An 8,662-nucleotide genomic window follows, 5' to 3' on the forward strand; every position below is an offset into this window, starting at 1 on the left:
TAATTGCAGTTAAGATTATATAATTTACAATAACAACAAAAAAATTACTTTGGAGGAACTGCTACTGGGCACAAATGTCTCACAACCGTTAAGTGTATCATTCATCTTGAGAAGAAAATTATTCTTATCCACATCGACATTTTTAACATAAACTGTAGTACTCTCTGTTGGCACCATTTTACGTACCCATTAATCTCAATAGTAAAGTCTCAGTCTCACCCACCTAGTCTCCGAAGTTTGGATGTCACTACTGTGTACAATAAAAATTGTATATTCATGAACTCCATTTGTTTTATGTCCTTCTCTCTGTCAAAGCCTCCCAAGCAGCATATGCTTTGCTCTGTGGAGAATAAAATCAAATTTGTCTGTCTTGTCATATTGTCATCAAAGTGATAGTATCACAATTAGATTAACATTTTGTGAAGGAGCTGAAGTGAGGGAAATGAAATAGGAGCACATTATAATAAAATCCACTTAACCCTTTCAGTCACAAATCCCTTTTTCTCTTGCACCCGGAGGCAAAGAAGGCAATCAGACTCTAAAATAAGTGACACTGTCAAATTATTATGATCTATGTTGGAATCAAATAGGTCAGTTACTAGGCCTGCGAGGTACATTTTCATTTGAAGGGACCATTAAGATTTTGTGACAACAACAATCTTAAGAAGTAGGACGCTTTCTGGGCTTCTTTAAACTAATCAGTTTGGTATTAAGTCAGCAAGAATTGGTCAGAGTGGTTGGTGGCACTATTTGACCCTTAATATATTACTACTTATTGAAGTCTTAGGCTCCAAACTCAAGGAAAATTTCATGTTCTAAAATGGCTAGGTCGTTGGAAATTTCTTATATTAAACTTTCTGTGTACAGCATAGAAATGTTATTTTCATTTTTAAAAAGTACTATGAGGCTCAAACAGAAAATTTTGTGAGACAGAAGTGAGGCCTGAACTAAGAATGGACTACAATTGAATAGCAATTCTAGCATCAGTTATTCTGACAAGTTTTTCCTTTTTCCCATTGTGTGGAGAACAAAAGAACTCACACATGCAAAGAAAGGCACCAGTTAAAATGGAACTTATATCCACTGTCTGCTCTTGCATAGAAAGGAGAGAACTATCTTCCTCCAGGCTGCCTCCACTAAGGAACCTCAGGAAGGACAGTAGGAGTCACCGCCCCACTCACTGCCCACGAGGGTGTTGGATGAGAGGCGCCCCAGTCCCTGAGGCTGCCATGGGACTGATGTTGGGAGCAAGGTGATCTCCTCATTACCCTTTTCCCAGAAAGGATGCAACATTTAGAGGATTAAGACTCACAAGACTTGGAGTATGTCATATCTCAGTCAGCCTCTGTTGTCCATAGAATTACGCAACCTTTCCCCATCCCAGAGCCATCCCCTGCCTTCAACTCTTTTAACATCACAGTGCTGAACAAGCAATTTAGCACTAAGTCATGTACCACACAGTGTTGTTCTCTAATTAATTTATACTAATCAGTCTTACCTACATCTCCAGCATCATTGCCTATCAATTCCCTACAACTCTATTTTCCTTGTCTCAACAGTTGCCTCTCACATACATGTCCATCCCTTCACACATGCTCTTACTTCTTAGAATGCTCTACCTGTTCCCTTCACCAGGGTTCACTTGTCTTCAGACTTGGCTCAAGAGTCACATCTTTAAAGAAACCCCTCCTTTGGGCCTTCATGGCACCCTGCCATAATTTCCCCATAAAATTGTAATGACTTCCTGTGTTTCCTTGGACTATCAGACATCCAGACAGTAGCTATTCTTTATCTCTAATGTAGAGACTATTACCTAGAACATGGAAAGTACTCATCAACTCAAAATAAAGAATAAATGTGAGAAGAATCTCTAAACATTTACGAAAGACAATGATGGTATCTAGAATGCCAGAGATTTACAGAGGAAATATCTGTCAATATAATACAGATAATTGGTATTGTCTGTACATAACAAAAATCTGTTTCATGTTTGGATTGGGTTATTTACCTATATCAGAAAAATATATGATACTTCTTGATTGGAGCAACCCATATGACAAAAATTCTCATTTTATTTTTGTGAGGAGAAGCATGAACTGAGTGCTGGTCCAACTAATAGGATATATCACTCGATAAACAAACAAACAAACAAAAACCCTCAAATCATTTTGGTTATTTGACCACCATTTTTTGGAAGAGATTTGTAATAGCATGAGTAGTGACATATGGAATTTGGTCTTGCCTTTGAATTCTTTATTATTTTAAATCAATTTATTAAATAGTAATAATAGTAATAATATTTAAAATACTAAAGTTACTACAAAGTTTGTATACTTTAACTCATTTAATACTTGCTAGAACCCTTTGGGTTAGGCATTACTATTACTCTCACTTTATAGATAAGGAAACTAGGGCACAGTGTATCTGATGACATGTTGATCATATCTTGAGATGACATAAAGCTGAAATAAGGAGTTATCTATTGGATCATAAAAGCAGGTTTCAACAGAGCTCAGTAGCCTGGAATAATGGATGAAAAATTTAATTACTATAGTATGGAGTCTGGCAGAATTTTGTAAAAAAATGAAATTTTATTAAAGGCTTGCAAAAGATCTGAAATAATAGCACTTTTCAACTATATGAAAAATTTGGTTAATTTATTTACTGACTCTTATTACATCCCCACTACCGCCAATACAAGCCAAGGAGATTTTTAATAGCACGACTTCTTGGAGATGAAACTCAATAATTTGACACCAGATGCATCAGAAATTTCTGCACATGGAATTACTGAAGCCAATCCAAGTGCTATTACAACATTCCATTACCATATTCCAGGATAACCTGCCAAATTCACCTCTTGTCCTTCAACTTTGTCATTCATCATCCTTAATGATGCAGTTTCCTAGCCTCAGAACGAGCAGCTGTTAGGTGCCTACAGGATACCCTCCTCGGTTATTTCCTCTCAGGTGATGTCTTCTCACTCAAAGTATAGGAGGGAATTGAGGCAATTTACCTACATTCAATACTACTTTAACTATCAATATTTAGATCATTTAGACAGGAGTATTTTGAACTTTTAGGGCACACTTTACATGGAAATTTGTAGCAACTCTCTACTTGATTTTTTATGAATGATCTACAAAACAAGCAATTTAGAATAAACTGTGTATGTGTTATCAGACTTGTTTAGAATATGATCCTTTTCACATTATACTCTTCACTCCATCATTTCTAGTGAGGCCTCCAGAAACTTTATAACAACAAAGGAAGAAAACTTATATCCCACAACTAATTGTATAGATTAGACAGGTCAGAAAGTGGTGGTTACAAGGAACTCTCAAGAGTAGCGGTGAAACCACAACAATATGAAGCAGCTTTCTTAGAACTACTCTTCAAACTCATTTGAAGAAATAGATAAAATGACAAATTGTTTCTTTGATTTTCAAATGGTTTCATATTTATGTCTATGGTTTCCTTTTAATGCAATTTGTTGTTATATTTCTAAGCCAAAAGTGTAGCCAAGTCTTTAAATAATTTTAGAAATTATACTCTTTATTTTTCAAATATTTCCAACTGGGTAGTGTATAGCAAAATTATTCCACTAAGAACTAAATTAATGCTACCATTTCCTTCCACCCATCCTCCCCAATAGGAATTCTAATATCTATTTTAGGGTGTAGCATCTTATATCAATTACAATATCAAAAGAAAATAGATACAGGCTTGTAAAAACCATTTCTTGTCATTGGTAAGTTGTGGTTTTCAAGGAATGTATTCATTTAATTCAAGTTGATTAATATATTGGCATTTAGTTATTTTTATTACTGCAATATTGAATTTTCACATCTGTAGAGGCAGCACTTCTGTAATGATTTTTTAAGGAGCTTGGCCAACCCTTTTCCCACTTTAGCAACCATTTAACTGATAAAAATTATAAAAAGAAAAAAAATTAAAGTGTCTAGAAATTGACCATGAAAATACAGCAAATAGAGAAACATTAATTGAAGAAAATCTGTTATCTCAGTAAGAATAACAAGAGTCTAGTCCCCATCATCCTCCCTTCAGCCAGCAACATTTTATGAAAGCTCATCTCAGCTCTAAGGGGCTATGGTTTTACCCTGAAAGGGGCAGGCCATCATTATTTTTCACCCCAGCTCAGTGTTGTAGAAGTTCTGTTTTAAGTAATCATGACCCAAAACATTGGACTCCCTTTCCCCACTCAGCTCTTAGTTTCAAATTTTTATGTTAGTTTCAGTAGGCAATCAGTTATTGGGGCTTAATGTCAACACTTCCCCCTCTGCCATATTCCATACCCCTGTCCCAGCTAGCTTGTAGAGCAGAGGTTCAATGTTGGGAAGGGCAAATCTAGAAGACCAGGAGTTACCATTTCCTCTGTGTCTGCAGAGGTATCATTCTGGAAAAGTGGGCCACTGTCCACACCCCAGCTAAAGTGCAATAACTCTCAGGTTATGCATAGGGGAGGAAAGGCAGACTGTGAAGAGCTCCAGAACTCAGCCTAAGGGGACTGATTTTATTTGGAACAGAATGTAGAGAACTGCATGCCTAACATCCTTGTAAAAAACAGTGAAAATCTTGGTGGACAGAAATTAAAAGGAGGCTGTTAGCTGCATGAAACAAGCAATATCTCAGTGTAGTTAGACATTTAGAAGATAAATCCAGGGAAAGGAATAGCGAAGAAGAGCTTTGCTGGTATCACAGTCAACTCTGCAATCTATAAGGCTGAATGCATGCACTAGGATGCACCCATACCATTGAGCCAATCAGAGAAGGACATGGGGCAGATTTGAAAGTATTCCCCAAACCACCCACAGATCCATTAGCAAATGACAGCAGACTTACTGGTTCAAGGGGCTTCAGCAAAACCTTTGACCAACCACTGACTAAACAGTAAGCTACTCTGGCCCAGAGGTGGCTCCAGGAAATTTAGAATTAAAAATAACCCACACTAATTCCTGACAGTCTAGAAGACTATTGCATACCCAAGATTGCACTCTCTCAAGAGTAGCCAGTGAGAGCACTTTTGAGCTACTAGTTCCTGGCTAAATGCAAGGCCAGAAATGTAAAAGCAGTCTCCAAGATACAACCACATCTAATATCAAAGAGTGAAAATTGAACTGGCTAAGGGGGTTTACACATGACCCTTGACCAATAAGTGACTTATAATGACCAAAGGTGACTCATAGGAAGCTAAGAGATAAAACAAGGAGAAAAACCTGAGGAGGGATATCACAGACTGAAAAACGCAGGAAAAAAAAAAAAAAAAAACTTCACTGAGTAGTTCAAACAAGGCAGCAAAAAAATAAACGAACAGTTGAGCAAACAACAACCAGCCCCACAGATATGGAATCAGTATCCAGAGTTGCTTCAATAAATTATATATAATGTTCAGGTTTTAACAAAAAGACATGCAAAGAAACAGGAAAGTGTGACCCATATCAACATTAGTTTCTTAATTGTAACAAATGTACCTTACTAATGTTAGATGTTAATAATAGAGGAAACAGCTTGGGAACTCACTGTGATATCTTTGCAGTGTTTCTATACATTTTAAACTGTTCTACAATACAAAGTTTCCTAGGAAAAAAGAAAACCAAATGGAATTACAGAGTTGAAAATTATAATAACCTAAATGAGAAATTTACTAGTAGAAAGATGAAAAGAAACATAAATTATTTGAAAAAATAATGGTTAAAAACTTCCCAACCTTCAGGAAAAACACTAATCTATGCATTTAAGAGTGTTGACAAGCACATCCTCCAAGTAGAATAAACTCAATGAAATTCATACCTAGACACTTTATGGTCAAATTGTCTAAAGACAGAGACAAATAAAAAATCTTAAAAACAGCCAGAGAAAAATGATTCATAATGTGCAAGGAAATTGCTGACTTCTCATGAGAAATAATGGCAGCCAGAAGTCAGTGAGACAACATATTTAAAGGACTAAATGAAAACTCTGTCAACCAACTATTCAGCAAAACTATCTTCCTAAAGGTGAAATAAAGACATTCCCAGATAAGCAAAATCTGTGATAATTTATTTCTAACAGAACTGCCTTAAAAGGAACATTAAAGGAGTTCTTAAGGCTAAAAGTAGCACCAGAGAGTAATTTGAATTCACACACACACAAACCCCGTGTCCACCCCAACACACAAGCACTCTGATAAAGGTAATTATGTAGGTAATAAGGAAAGACAGCATAATTGCATATTTATTTCTCTTTCTTCACTTATGACACATGTATTTGTGATCTTCTGTCTTTTCCTAGCATATTTAGAAGATAGAGATTTATATAATGCAATAATTACAACAATGTATTATTGGGTTTATAATATATATGCATACAATATGTGTAACAATAATATATCAAAAAAGGAGAAAAAATAGGGAGACATATGAGGTAATTTTTCTATATCTTACTGAAATTAAGTTGGTATAAATCTGAAGTAGATTTTGATGCAATAAGATATGTACTGTAAGCCCTAGAGAAACCACTAAGAAAATAACAAACAAACAAACAAACAAAATGTAATGTCTGTAGGATCTGTAGTGATATCTCCTCTTTCATTCCCGATAGTAATAAAGGATGTTTTCTCTCTTTTCTTTTTCCTTGATCAGTCTGGCTAGAGGTTTGTTAATTGTATTAATCTTTTTAAAGAACCAATTTCTACTTTGATGATTTTTTCTTTGACTTGTATTTCATTGTTTTTCATTCTTGTCTTCATTATTTCCTTTACTGTAGTTACTTTGGGCTTAATTAGCATTTTTTTCTAGCTTCTTTATGGTAGTAGCTTAGATAATTGATTTTAGAACTTTTGTCTTATCCAATATAGGCATTTTAAAGCAATGAATTTCCTCTAAGCACTTCTCAGGGTGTTCCCTCAAATTTTGATATGTTGTGTTTATATTATCATTCATACATTCATCAATATCATTCATACATTCTTGTTCCTTTTTATTTCTCTTCACTTTCTGGTCCTCTTATTATATGTATATTGGTTTACTTAACGGTGTCCCACAATTCTCTGAAGCTTCTTAATTTCTCTTTATTCTTTTTTTTTGTGCTCTTCAGATTACATAATCTCTATTTATCTATAAGCTCTGATTCTTCTGCCAATTCAAATCAACTGTTGAGCTTCTATAGTAAATTTTTCATTTAGGTTATTGTAATTTTTCAACTCTATCATTCCATTTTGCTCTGTTTTTTTCTTAGCAAACTTTTTTTTTTTTTGAGAGGGAGTCTCGCTCTGTCACCCACGCTGGAGTGCAGTGGCATGACCTTGACTCACTGCAAGCTCTGCCTCCCAGGTTCACACCATTCTCCTGCCTCAGCCTCCCCAGTAGCTGGGACCACAGGCACCCGCCACCATGCCCAGCTAATTTTTTTGTATTTTCAGTAGAGACGAGATTTCACCGGGTTAGCCAGGGTGGTCTCGATCTCCTGACCTCGTGATCCACCCACCTCGGCCTCCCAAAGTGCTGGGATTACAGGTGTTAGCAAACTTTTTGTTGCAGAACAGTTTAAAACATACAGAAAAATTGTAAAGACAGCCCAGTGAGTTCCCATTCCCAGTTTTCCCTATTATTGTCTAGAAAGATGTTATAATCTTCAACTATGATTTGGTTTCTTCCTTTAGTTTTCTCAGTTTTGCTTGTCCATAAGTCAAAAAAGTTATGATATTAGATTCAAACACATTTAAGAGTCATGCCTTCTTTGCGAATTGACTATTTTATCATTATAAAATGACCCTTTTTCTCTTTCAATAGTCCTCTTGAAATATACTTTTATAATAGTATGAGCTCAACATTCTTGTGTTTAGTTTTGGTTCATGTACCTTTTTCTGTCCTTTTGCTTTCAATTTGTTTGTGTCTTAATATTTTAAGTACATATCTTGTAGGTAGTAAAAAGTTGTCTTATTTTTATTATCTGATAATATTTGTCTTTGAACTGAAGTGCTTATTCCATTCATATTTAATGAATTATTGTTAAGATTTGGTTAAATTTGCCATCTTTCTATCTGCTTTATATTCATCCACTCTGTTCTTTCTTCTTTCATTATCCCTTTTGGAAATATTTCAGATTAAACAAATACTTTAGTATCCCATTCTATCTACTCCATTGGCTTTTACTCATATCTCTTTGTAATTTTTAGTGGTTTCTCTAGAGATTCCAATTTGTGTTTTTAACTGATCATAGTCTACCTGGAATTAGCATTACCCATTTCACACATAATGTAAGAATCTTATAACACTATATTTTCATTCAGAGTTCTTCCCATCCATTGAGCAATGTTATTATGTATTTTACCTACACAAGTCCTGGACCTTACACTACAATTATGTTATTTTGTTTTAACAAGTCTACTCAATTTTTTAAAATTTGAGATAAGGAAGAAAATACTATTTCATAGTTACCATTTTCATTGCTCTTCTCGTCCCAGATCCAAATTTTTCTTTCAACTTGAAGAACTACCAGCAGTACAGTTTAGCCGATGACAATCTCTTAGCTTTGATACATGGAAATATCTGTAATTTACCTTCATGTATGAAAGATATATTTATTCAACATACAATTTTAGATTGACAATTTCTTTAATACTCTAAGAATGTACTTTATTTTCTTCTGACCTCCATTGTTT

This window comes from Gorilla gorilla, chromosome 1, assembly GCF_029281585.2.
Source record: "Gorilla gorilla gorilla isolate KB3781 chromosome 1, NHGRI_mGorGor1-v2.1_pri, whole genome shotgun sequence".
Classification (NCBI taxonomy): domain Eukaryota; kingdom Metazoa; phylum Chordata; class Mammalia; order Primates; family Hominidae; genus Gorilla; species Gorilla gorilla.